The sequence below is a fragment of the Hemiscyllium ocellatum genome, chromosome 45 (genome assembly GCF_020745735.1).
Source record: "Hemiscyllium ocellatum isolate sHemOce1 chromosome 45, sHemOce1.pat.X.cur, whole genome shotgun sequence".
Classification (NCBI taxonomy): domain Eukaryota; kingdom Metazoa; phylum Chordata; class Chondrichthyes; order Orectolobiformes; family Hemiscylliidae; genus Hemiscyllium; species Hemiscyllium ocellatum.
In genome coordinates, this window is record NC_083445.1 from 7,329,671 (window position 1) to 7,343,320 (window position 13,650).

The window sequence follows — 13,650 nt, forward strand, 5'->3', positions numbered from 1 at the left end:
CTGCTGGTATTGTTGTACAGGTGAAAGTGGGTACTGCAGATGCTGGAGATTAGAATCAAGGTTACAGTGGTGCTGGAAAAGCACAGCAGGTCAGGCAGCATCTGAGGAGCAGGAAAATCGATGTTTCAGGCAAAAGCACTTCATCAGGCCTCACCAACATCCAAAGTACTGACTCCCTCTGCTAGTGCCATATTTAATTCCCAGCTTGCACCAAGTCAACCACTGTCAGCCAGAAACTGCCCTTCACAGTGCATATAGACAGGTTAACACTGCTGCCATACAGCACCAGGGTCCCAGGTTTGATTCCAGCCTCGGGCGACTGTCTGTGTGGAGTTTGCACATTCTCCCCATGTCTACATGGGTTTCCTCCAGATGCTCCGGTTTCTTCCCACAGTACAAAATGTGCAGGTCAGATGAATTGGCCATGCTAAATTACCCATAGTGTTAGGTGTATTAGTCAGAGGGAAATGGGTCTGGGTGGGTTATTCTTCGGAGGGTCATTATGGATTTGTTGGGCCGGATGGCTTGTTTCCACACTGTAGGGAATCTAATCTAATCTAGAGGGAGGATAATTAAAAATAATTGCTTCTGAGAGCTCAAAAGTGGCATGTGTAATGCTTCATTGTAAATACAAGCTCACAAATATAAATGTATTACTAATTTACAATTTCATCTGTCTGATTAACTGTTATTGGAATTGCAGCTATAAAAATCAAGCTACACAGTTTATCCATTCTTAGCATCATGTAATCTTAGAACTCTATCGAGGGAGCACTATTCTTTCCTTCATGTCCAGGATAGCGTAACATCGTTTGATAAATGTGGGAACGTCACATGCTGGAAAGCTATCAAATGGTTGAAAACATTAACTTTTCTTGAACAACAAAAATAGCAAGAAAATAAAAAAAACAGAAAAATACTTGTATTTGCTTATTGTAATAAACAGGAAATGCTTGCCTTTGAATCACAGCATGTTTACAATCAATGAATATTCATTGCACCCAGCTCACATCTATTGGAATTGGATATCAATTAAGTTCCTGACTGGCCTGTTGCACCCAATATTGCAGTATGCTCTGCTTTATCCTAAGTGGACCTTTAGCTTTAGTTTCTATGGGTTGCTGCTAATGCTGGGTTTGCTGGCCTGGATTTCCTGTTCCATTTCTGTGTCATCTGAAGCCATGGCAATGATAACCCATATTGTGGCTGGATCCATTGCTCAAAGTACAAATGAGTCTATGTCAGGGACAGATCACACCCTAGTAATTGAACATCAGTGTTTGCAGCACACATAAATGATGGTTCAGCAAAATCCACGCTACGGTGGGTCATGGAGGACTGTGGAGATGAGAGTCAAGATTATCGTGGTGCTGGAAAAGCAAAGCAGGTCAGGCAGCATCCGAGGAGCAGGAGAGGCTCTTGTCCGAAATGTCGATTTTCCTGCTCCTCAGATGCTGCCTGACCTGTTGTGCTTTTCCAGCACCACTCTAATCATGGAGGACTGTGGCAGGGTTGGCTATGGAATGCTTCCACATGAACTTCTGATGTGGAGGACCTTATTCCAATGTGTACAGCATTAGCTATGCCATGCAAATACATTAGGAGATTGTAAGTGCCACAGGATTACAGAAACCGTTGCCCCCTCGACATCACCCAAGAAAGGCAACATTGCATAAAACGGCATATTGGTAAATACTTGCAGTTCAACGTTAGGCTATCAGCTAGATGCTCTCGTGCAGCAGTTGAAACATTAGATTGACTTTGTGAATTGAGGCCTGTAGATGACCTTTTTAAGGTAATCATAATCACATATGATTATGTCTGCTTCACAGGATGATTATGATCAATCTGAATTGATCAATTATATGGTCAAGATTGCTTGTGACCAGGATTTTTATCAACACATGCACAATAATATGATTATCCATGTCTTCACCCTGTCCTGTGTAAGTCCCTTGTAATTCATGTAATTAATCCAAAACCCTTGAAGATCCTCAAATCACACACAAGCACTTACCATATGCTTAGATAGAAAAATACACTCTGCCACCCCAAGTGAGTTCACATCCATTTTCCATTTCCATTGCAAATTTGTGATTTGCAAGTGAATGGAAGGCAATACAGGTTGCATTTGGCAGAGGGAGTTGTAGGCTTACTTTTGTAATCAAGGACCCCTTTCTGATCTTCCATGTTCCTTTCTTACTTGCATTCCCGGTCGACCTTATCAATATTGAGGATCCACATTTTCCCATCCAACTCCATTCATGTCTTCATCTCCTAACCTAACCCTTGAGTCCAAGCACCACAGCTCAGCCATGCCAATCTCATGCAGCACTGCATCCCTCCCATCAACCCCCACTCAGCAGTAATCGATATTCTTCAATGAACTGTCATGACTTTTACCCAGTGTTCTAAGCAGACTCTTGCAAAATTATCCAACAGTAAATTGTCTGTGTCTGCTTTGACTACCTTGCAACCAAGCAGCTGAAGATGACTGAAAATTAAATTTTACTTTATTATTTTATCTTTATAATGATGCAGGCCCTAACAATTGAACTCTCAAAGCAAGAGCAAAATTATTTGTTTGCAGGATACATAGATGGCAAAATGCTTTGTCCTAGGGGCATTAAAATAATCCGGATGAACAGGGAAATTACAATTAGTAGTGTTGGTGTGGGGGAGGGAAGGTAGTTTGGCGCCGGTACAGAGAGGATGAAGTGAATTGAGACTGTCAGTAATGTAATATGGACAGTCTGATGGCATATTGTGAGACAATTGATTCAGTGTGTTCCTCCAGCACCTTGGCAAATACTTTCAGACTGGCCTCTAGAAACAGGCCTGTTTATTATCTTAATAAGGTTCGTGTGACCAGTGCTCGACCACAGTGACCTGGTTCCCATCCAAGATAGCCATGCACCTCTGTGAAACAGTGCAATTTCTGCCCATATAGGCAATGCCTTTGTAGCTGTCAAATTCCTGCATTTTCCTACTTTTACTCATTGTCTGAGACAGAACGTAGACAGCATTCAACCTTCCCCCCCCCAAAAAAAAACAACAGCACAGCCTGAGCTGTCAAAACCAATCACCTTTATGAAGACCATTTGACTGTCAGACCACATTAAAATGGGTCACTGCCCAATGGTTCCCAACCCAGAACATATACTCATTTCAATTTGACATCACATCACTAAGTAACATGGTCCTGACAGGATTGCAAATAAGTAATAGAAATGTATGAATCTTGATATACATACATCCAATCTGATAAATTCCATTCAACCAGAAGGGACTTTTTCTTACTAACTGTTTACCAAACCCAAGTTCATCAGGTTATTCATCTTGAGACCTAAATACCAATTGCAGCAACACAAAGTGCAAGTTTTAGAATGAACACTTGTTTAAAAGAGAAAAAAATTACAATTAATTGTCGGCAGCCAGTAAAATTTCCCAACAGAAAATTAAATTCCCCAGTTTTGGGATTTCCCATTCCCACTGCAATACTTTACTGAACATTATGCTGTTACTTTACAAAGTGAGTCTTTATTAAATTTTGGTCATAGCCTCATTATATTTGTAATTTGCAAGGCAAAGGTCATGGAAAATACATTTTTTGAATGTGGAAAGGGGAATTAAAATGCTCATAGTGCTGTCATATTAACTTTGGTGGTAAGGAGTCTAAAATTGCTTTGTATATAAATCAACCTATTGGATCATCAAATTAAATTTAGATTGTTGCAAACATTATTATAAATTCAGTGAGTAACAGCAAATCAGATATCTCATGGCTCCTTCTCCAAGCCTGTGTAAAATAGGACTTGAAGGAGACTTCCATAAGAGTATGATATATTAAAGCCTATGTGTTGAGATCAGGAATATCCTTGAGGTTTTATCACATGATCTCCTACTTCACTCCACCCTGGCCAGTCAAATAGTCTCACTCCAATTTTTTCATAACTAATAAGCTAAAGTTCTTGTTCAAAATTGTTTAAAATCCCCTAATTTTTTTCTCTGAGTTTGTCCAGAGCAGTACATGATATCAAGTTTTACTTCCTGAAAAGTCCAGAAACTTGGCAGTCCTACCTCTGTGTTCCAAGTGGAAAACTGCAAAACATAGGCTAGATCCCACTAGGAGTACCGTGAGCTGCTGTGGTCTCCATTTTATCAAGAGAATATATAGGAACTAGAGAAAGAACAACAAATATTTATCAATATAATACCATAACTAAGAAATATATCTATTAGGAAAGGTTGAGGTTTAACTCGATAGTTGGTGCTTAAGATCATAAAAGGATTTGATAGAGTTCATGTTTGCACTTGGAAGGAGACAAGTGCTGTTCACCATAAACATAAGATAGCTATTAATAAATGTAGGGAGAAACTGAGGACTGCAGATGTAGGAGGTCAGAGTCGAAGAGTGTGGTGCTGGAAAAGCACAGAAAGTCAGGCAGCATCGGAGGAGCAAGAGAGTTGGCATTTCGAGCATAAGTTCTTCATCAGGATGGAGGGGGTGGCCCAATTGGGCTGAGAGATAAATGGGAGGGCGGTGGGGCTGGGGGAAGGGTAGCTGGGAATGCTATAGGTAGATGAAGATGAGGGTGAAGGTGATAGGTCAGAGAGGGTGGAGCGGTTAGGTGGGAAGAAAGATGGACAAGGAAGACAGTTCAAGATGGAAGTTTGGATCTGGGATAAGTTGGGGGGAGGGGAAATGAAACTGGTGAAATCCACATTGATCTTGTGTTGTCGGAGGTTCCCAAGGCAGAAGATGAGGCATTCGTCCTTTAGGCATCGGGTGGCTGAGGCGGTGGAGGAGGCCCAGGACTTGCGTGTCCTCGGCGGAGTGGGAGGGGGAGTTAGAAGTGTTTGGCCACAGGGTGGTGGGATTTTTTTACTGCAGATGTCCCAAAGAGTTCTCTGAAATGTTTGCAAGTTGGCGTCCCAATGTCAAGGAGACCACATCAAGAGCAATGGATACATTAGATAACCTGTATGGAAGTATGGTAAATCTCTGTTGGATGAGGAAGGATCCTTTGTGTCCTTGGACAGAGGGGAAGGTATGGGTGCAGGTTTTGCACTTCTTGCGGTGGCAGGGGAAGGTGCCAAGAGGGGAAGGTGGATTAATGGTGGGCATGAACCTAACAAGGGAGTTGCGGAGGGAATGGTCTCTCTGGAATGCAGTTAGGAGTTGGGAGCGAAATATATTCTGGTGGTGGGGTCTGTTTGCTGGTGGTGGAAATGGCAGAAAATGATGCGACATATTCGGAGGTTGGTGGGCACTGGGGAGTTCTGTCCTTGTTGCAGTTGGAGGGGTGGGGTTCAAGGGTGGAGGTGTGGGAAATGGAAGTGTTGAGCTGGCATGCATTGTCAACCACGTGGGAGGGGAATTTGCAGTCTTTGAAGAAGGAGGCCATCTGGGATGTTCTCAGGAGCAGATGCGACTGAGGCGGTTGAATTGGGAATAAGGGATAGCATTTTTACAGGAGGCATAGTGGAAGGAGGTGTATTCCAGGTAACTGTGCGAGTTGGTGGGTTTGGAGTAGATGTTGGTTGTTGGAAATGGAGATGGAGAGGTCCAGGAAGGGGAGGCAGGTGTTCGAGAGATCCAGGTGAACTTGAGGTCGGGGTGGAAGGTGTATGTGAAGTTGATGAACTGTTCAACCTGCTCATGGGAGAACGAGGAGGCAATGTTGCAGTCATCGATGTAGCGGAGGAAAAGGTGGGGAATGGTGCTGATGTAGCTGCAGAAATATTGTTTCACGTATCCAATGTTCCCAGGCATAGCTGGGGCCCATGTGGGTGCCCGTGGCTACACATTTAGTAAATGCAGTCAGAGGTCTCCCCTTTGGACCTGATAATGGTGAGAATCTGGAACTCTCTACCACATGAAGTGGTTCAGGCAAGTGGCATAGTTGTATTTAAGGGAAAGCTGAGGGGGAAAGGAATGGAGGGATATGTTGATGGGATTACATGAAGAAGAGTGGGAGGAGCATAAAGACCAGCACAGATCAGTTCAGCGAAATAGTCTGTATCTATGCTTTAAACTCTAACTAAATTAAATGAAAGAACCACCTGCGTTAACTGGCATGCACTTTAACTAAAAAAAAAGTCCTTTTATAATTTAACACTTACACTTATTGCAGAAAATTATATGGAATATAAATCCTTTCACATGACTGTCATCCATTGGATTATTTTTCTCTCTCTGATATTCTCCTTGAAGCAAAGCTTTCCACACAGTCATTCCTGCCTGTGTGACTCTTTCTACATATTGTGATGTCATTACATCAATTTCTTTGATGCAAATTACAAATGTTGACTAACCATGTCCAGGGTGGATTAGCTTTTGCCCTTTCTCCATGTGTCTTTTAAATCCTTTGGGATTATGTTAATTCAGTTTTTGTGCATTCTCTCAGTACCTGGTCCTCATGTGTGCGTTGGAATCCCTGTGTATTTTAAGTTACTGCAATATCTAATGTATCACCTACTGCTTAAATCCCGAGGCCATATGCCAACCTAAGCTTGAAGTGGATGTTATATTATTCGTAAAGAGCCATAATGAGCTAAATGTTTTATAAATATATATTCCAAATGCCACAGTTTACTGCTGTACTACAATCACTTACTGAGTAACAATGCATCAGTGGATCAGTCCACCAGCCACATGCATAGCTGAAATAAATAAACCCAATGAGGTTCCAGCACTTTGAGTCTGAAGTGTGATCATTTCTAATTTATGAGGACCAGAAAACATAACTGTGGGTTTATAGCATGACTGTTTCAAGTAGCAACAAAGCATAGGTTCTTATTAAAATATGATTTTATTTATTTTGTACTAGAAATTTACACATTTTCTTCCAAGTCATTGTTCAGATAGATTTGAAATAAATCTAAGTGTCATTTCTAATAGGGTAAATAACATTAGATATTATAGTGTGACATGGGGTCCAGGGTGTCCATATTGTGGCATATGAACTTTATTGACAGCTTCCTGGAAGGTGAGAATTCAATATGGACATAAGTGTGTGTGTGTGTGTGTGTGTGTGTGTTTTAATTTTTGTCTATCTTTATCAGATTACTCAACTTCTTGCAGATGCCCAAATTAAAATGTCAGGAAGTGACTTACTGGATGTACTCTTCACAAAAGTGTGAACTGAATGATTGTCAGGCAAGTATGTCCTCCATATTGAGTGCACATCATTGCTGATATCAATGCAGGAAGTGCTGGAATCTGTCTCACATTCTCACCACACACACACACACACACATATGATCTCTTAATAAAAATAAGCTTCACAGTGAGAAAGAGAAAACCAGAGGGTGAATTCTTCTGGGACAATCTGTCTTGTGTGGCGTGCACAGAGAAGGAAGGTGCTAGGAAAATCAACAGCACAGGTTGTTGGCAGAAATCAGCCAAGGCACCACTTTATGGGAGAGAAGGAATAAGGACTCAGAATCTGTCCTGAGGGGTATCCAGTAACACATGTTTGAAAATGTATAACTCTTAATAGATATTAAGAGAAGAGAGAACACCTGAGGAAAAATGTTCACATCCAAAAGAAAATGAGCAGACAGTTCAGTAAAGTGGGCCAAAATGTGGTGTCTATTTGTGGTGGAATATAGGATAAAAGGGACAAAGTTCTATTAATTTGTGTCACTTATATTTTGCTACTGATATGCACAAACTCTGGAACTTTCTAAACTAGCTTCTAATAAAAGCCTTTTGGCAGGATTTTAATAAATGTTTAAAAAATAGCTGTTCCCAATGTGAAAGTGTTGCTGTATCTCTCTGAGTGTAACTGCAGCCCATTGTTTCTAACAGAGCTGTCAGCACTAACTCAGACATCACTGCAGCTGACCTCTGCTGCAAAGGTCAAAGTGTGCACTTCTCCAGTCCACTCAGGCTGTCACTCTGAGCTTATTGAGTGTCAACAGAGTCATCAGGAGTCACAGGTATTTTTAATCCTTGTCAGAGCCACTGAAGTGAAACAGTTCTGCTCTGACCTGATAAATGGTTCATTTTTCAGCCTGGCAGGAACTCTACAATAAATGCATTTAAAAATAAGCAGTTTTTAAAAGTGTCATCCAAGTTCCAATAGATAATTGCAGATATTATGCAAGTGGAATACAGTCAATACTATTTAATCAGGACTTGGTTGCAAATGTTATTTTTGGAAGCACCCAGTGGATTCCAATATATTGAAATAAGATACATGAACTGAATAAGGGAAGGGGATGGACTAGTGGTATTATTGCTGGACTTTTAATCCAGAGACCCAGGTAAAGTTCTGAGGACCTCAGTTTGAATCCTGCCATTGCAGATTGTGGAATGTCAATTCATAAAAATTGGGAATTGAGAGTCTAATGATAATCATTTTTGAAAAAACTCATCTGGTTCACTAATGTCCTTTAGGGAAGGAAACTGTCATCCTTACCTGGTCTGGCCTACACGTGACTCCGGACCCACAGCAATGTATTGACTCTTAATTGCCCTCTGGGCAATTAGAGATGGGCATTAAATGTTGACCTAGCCAGCGACACCCACATCCTGTGATTGAATAAAAACAAAAATTATGCTGAATTACACAGTGGCCTTTTAAAGATGGTGCAGACACCAGGGATGTCAGCCTTTTTTGCAGATATCAGGTGAATAGTGAGTTGTACTGGGAATGATGTGTGTAGGATGGGATTAGAAGAGAGGACCACCATGGAGGGAGGGTAGGTAAGTGGTTTTGTCATTTAGAGCAAGAGATCTCACTAGGCCTTGCAATGAGAAACCTTCTATGAAACTCAACAAAACTGGCACTTACCAAAAAAGTAACATTTCCAGCTGGATTTTACTTCTGATTTTTATACTGAGCCTAGTTTATTCACAGCTTGGAGATCGATTGCATTTTTATGCTGCGAAAGCTAGCAATTTTATCCTGACAATAGTGTGTCCATAATGTGGAATTGGAGGGTAGATGTTTTGTTGTGGCTTCAGCAGGATGCAGCATGATCCTATGTGTGAAGCAGTGACATGTCTCTTACTCCTGGCATTGAGAGAGATCCATAACAGTAAATATAAAACAATGAAAATAATTCCAAACTAGCTGTACATGATATCTTCTTGTTTCTCTGTTATCATCAGTTCCTCAAATAAATCTACCAAGGTTAATGGGGTGAAATTACAGCACTAAAATATGTAACATGTTGTAAGGCTAGTTTTAAGGGAGTTCACCCATGTAACAAACTGTTGGATTTGGCCCAGATTTTCAAACTGCATCACATCAAAAAGTCTTGGTTAGGTAAATCGAGCAAACACACTATTTGTTGATTGAATCAGGAAGAAGCTCAAAAAACATAGTGCACCAGTATTATTCAAAATCATTCCTGTCATAACTCAGAGGCAAAACTTGTTTTAAAAGGACAGAATGTTGCTGCTCTGATGAAGAGCTTATGCCTGAAATGTCAACTCTCCTGTTCCTTGGATGTTGCCTGACATGATATGTTTTTCCAGCGCCACACTTTTCTGCTCTTATTGAAATCCTTGTTAGTGTCATTTGTTCATGTAGTGGAACTGGCTACAAACAAAACTAAAGTCACTGGAAAGAACTGATGGTTGATTGGGAAGACCTGTTTTCAATACATTTTGGCAAGTTTACTTTGGGCTCTTGCCAGCTACATGGGATCCTGCAGCTTGCTGAGGCCTCCGGCAATGAGATTAGTAAGATTAAGGCAGTTTATAAACCTGATTTTCTTGCATTTTTCTCCTGTTCCTTCTTGCTGGGACACAACTCAACAAGTGCCCACAGCCTTTCAGTACCTCGCCCCAAGTGACTAATGATTATGACCTGGACAATGAGTGTCAACAGAATCGGTTTCAATCCTCACCCAACATATGGATATGCATAAATAAAAGGAAAATATGATGGAAGCTATAAATATGAAACAAAAAGATGAATGGCTGAAAACAACACAACAGATCCAGTGGCAGAGAACAGAGGGTGGAATTTTATAGAGGCCTGATGATGTGGGCTATGATGAGATTTGGACCCAGTCTTGACATCGGGAGCTACTCGTTGCATCTTTTATGCATTTGCTGAACAGTGAAGTGAGTCTCATGAGGTAGCAGTGAATTGCCAATTAAAGGGGATTAGAGATTGCTAAAGACCTTACTGATGCAGTAATTCACCTCGTGAATATTCAGCTTCCTATCTTCCCAAACATGTCAAACAAAATAGACATCGACAACTCTGAAAGTCAGAATGATTTCAGCTTGCTCCTGGCTGCAACCTCCCTCCATGTTGTTCGGCAACGAATAGCATCGCAAGGCAAGCTCCATGGCTGACATCACCGACTTTGCCATCTGACATTTGCCACACCCTGAGGACCTACTTTGCACCTGCATGATCCACCTGTGACAAATAAAGAGCACAGACTTGCATTGTCGGGTGCACTGCAAATGACATTGAAAGGGTGTTGCAAGGACATATTACAAGCATGGACAGGAACCCAGCTCACGCTTTGGACTGTGCTATACTTTGGGGCTGCTCATTTGCATTTTTTAGTACTCACTCACCTGGATGCTGGCTGCCGGCTGCCTTGTCCAGCCAATCAATGCAGTTTCACAACCAAGCAGCTTCAATGGAGTGTACATCTTAGTGTGCTTTGTCAACCTCTCACTTGCACCATGTGCCAGATGCTTACGCAGCAAATACACTGTATCTGTAGCAAGTAGGCAGCCATGTCCGAAAGTCTTAAGGGAATCAGAGATCAGATGTAAGTTTTAATGATGTAAGTTTGGTAAGATATGGTGTGAAGGCTCGCAAGTCTCTTCCCTCCAAAAAACTCAATGCAACTTATATGTAACCAAAAAAAATTAGTTCCAGAATTAGCATTCTTAATCAAATAAGATCAGAGCTGAAATAGAACAGAAATGAAATGGATTAGATGTGTTAGGAGGAAGAGCAAAAAGGAAATAATGGTGTAAGATAAAAGTGGGAGAGATAAAATGACAAAGATATCATGGAACAAAGACAAGTGAAGTGGTAATTGTAGCATAGTGGTTTGTCACTAGGCAAGTAATCCAGGGACCCAAGTAATGATTGGAGATCAATTAGCTCAGTTGGCTGGATGGCTGGTTTGCAATGCAGAGTGATGCGAACATGACTGGCTGAGATTACCATGAATGTCCTGCCTTCTAAATATCACGTCTTGCCTGAGGCATGGGGACCCTCAGGTTAAACTCACCACCAGTCTTCCCGCTCTAATGAGGGAACAGTCTTATGGTCCTCTGGGGCTAGGGTGACTTTAATCAGTGGGTCAATACAATGGCTTTAAGAGGTTATTTTGACCTCGTTTTTTTTTAAAAGACAAATTTTAAGACAGTAGTGATGAGCTGTCTATTTGGACAGCCAATAAAGTAAACAGATTGTGAGGCCTTGGGGTTTGTTTTTAATGTTGGAATAATAGAAGCAGCTGAACGGGTGTGGTCAAGTTCTCACAGAACCAGGATTTTTAATTTCTTAGTTTTTCAGCACAATTGCTGGGTCTGTTGCTGTAGTACATCTCTCAGAGTTCTCTTGACATCTTTCCTCCTGAACTACTAGAGTTGCACGTGAGACAATCTGTTTTCTGAATTTGTCTTTTGCCAAGGGTATCTTTATGGAATGTTACTATTTTCAAACAGTTACTGTTTAGTAGTTATCTAATCGATTATTCTGTTAAATTTTCCAATAGAGTTGCAATTAAGCCAATTTTGTTCTTTATTCTTCCTTTTGTTGTTTAGAATGTATGAATAAAGTGTGTTTTGTTTAAAATCAGGTAATCTGAATTGCATATGGAATGCAGCATCTTATATTTACCTTTAAAATAAGAAAGAGCTAGGATCGAAACTATCTTCTTAATATATTTTGAGGGGGTCTGCTGTGGTCCATAACACCACCATGGAGACAAATCCAGAGATGAATGCCAGAGTGAAAAAACAAGTTTCAAACAGGGTGCAAAACAGAGTCCAGCAGGCTGTAAAGTTCTTATTTGAAAATGGGGTAGTGTCCCTTGAGCTTGTGTTGAATGTCACTGGAATAGTATAGGTTAATAACAAATGTGAGTGTGTGAGCAAGATGATGAAATAAAAAGACTGGAAGCTCAGAATCATGCTTGAGCACTAGATGCAGGTGTTCTGCAAATTGATCACCCAGTTTGAATTTTTTTCTCCCCAAAGTAGTGGATTACAAAATGGTGAGCAGTGAATAATAAATTGAAAGAAGCATGAGTAAATTGTTGCTTCTCCTGGAAGGAGTGCTTGGGACCTTGTACAATGGGATATGCAACAGCAAGATCACTGTGTCAATTCTTCACAAGCTGAGGGGAGCAACCCAGTTACTGCTTCGATTCTAACAACTAATGGAGAATGGAACTGAAATCAAACCTGGGGACCTTCTACTTAGCATGGTAAAGTCAATCATTGTTCTGTCCATAATACAAGTTCAATGTTCAAATTGTCTGTCCTTAATCCATCTCATTGCTATAGGGCAGGTCTCTAAACCAGTAGGCTAAAGGAAAGCCCATGGTTGAATATTCCTGTTCACTTGCCAACTCCATTCCTCCATGCAACTTTTCTGCTCTGCCCAGCTCTGCTTCAGGCTCTCTACAATCAAACAGAAAGAAATGTTATAACTAAAGACCACATGATTACATTTTTAAAAAATGTTTTTAAGTTTTATTTCATATTTCACTTGTTGGTGCACAGGGATTAACACGATCAATTTGACAAAGACTGTTGAGGGTGGGTCAGGTTAACGCAACATAAATTTGCAGTCTTACTGGAACATGTGTTTGATTTCCATGGTGATCTTAAAGTGTGAGCCTGATTTCTGTAGTAGCCCAGTGGGTTGTGAGGAGAAAGTGAGGACTGCAGATGCCAAGCAGGTTAAGATAAAAGGTAGGGAGGAGGGACTTGGGGGAGGGGTGTTGGAAATGCGAAAGGTGGAAGGAGGTCAGGGTGAGCGGAGAGGTCAGGAAGTAGATTGCAGGTTAGGAAGGCGGTGCTGAGTTCGAGTGATTTGACTGAGAAAAGGTGGGGGGAGGGGAAATGAGGAAATTGGAGAAATCTGAGTTCATCCCTTGTGGCTGGAGGGTTCTGAGGTGGAAGATGAGGCGCTCTTCCTCCAGCCGTCGTGTTGCTATGGTCTGGCGATGGAGGAGTCCAAGGACCTGCATGTCCTTGGTGGAGTGGGAGGGGAAGTTGAAGTGTTGAGCCACGGGGTGGTTGGGTTGGTTGGTTTGGGTGTCCCAGAGGTGTTCTTTGAAACGTTCCGCAAGTAGGCGGCCTGTCTCCCCAATATAGACGTGGCCACATCGGGTGCAGCGGATGCAGTAAATGATGTGTGTGGAGGTGCAGGTGAATTTGTGGCGGGTATGGAAGGATCCCTTGGGGCCTTGGAGGGAAGTAAGGGAGGAGGTGTGGGTGCAAGTTTTGCATTTCTTGCGGTTGCAGAGGAAGGTGCCGGGAGTGGAGGTTGGGTTGGTGGGGGGTGCGGACTTGACGAGGGAGTCACGGAGGAAGTGATCTTTTTGGAACGCTGATAGGGGAGGGGAGGGAAATATATCTCTGGTGGTGGGGTCCGTTTGGAGGTGGCTCTGGTGGTGGGCACCAAACGGACCCCACCACCA

At 41.7% G+C, this 13,650-nt stretch overlaps 1 protein-coding gene across 2 annotated transcripts in view; it reads left to right on the top strand.

The window, feature by feature from the left end:
• notch3 (notch receptor 3) overlaps positions 1 to 13,650 on the top strand; it is a 406,903-nt gene that overhangs the window by 35,334 nt on the left and 357,919 nt on the right. The gene's annotated exons all lie outside the window — the stretch shown is intronic.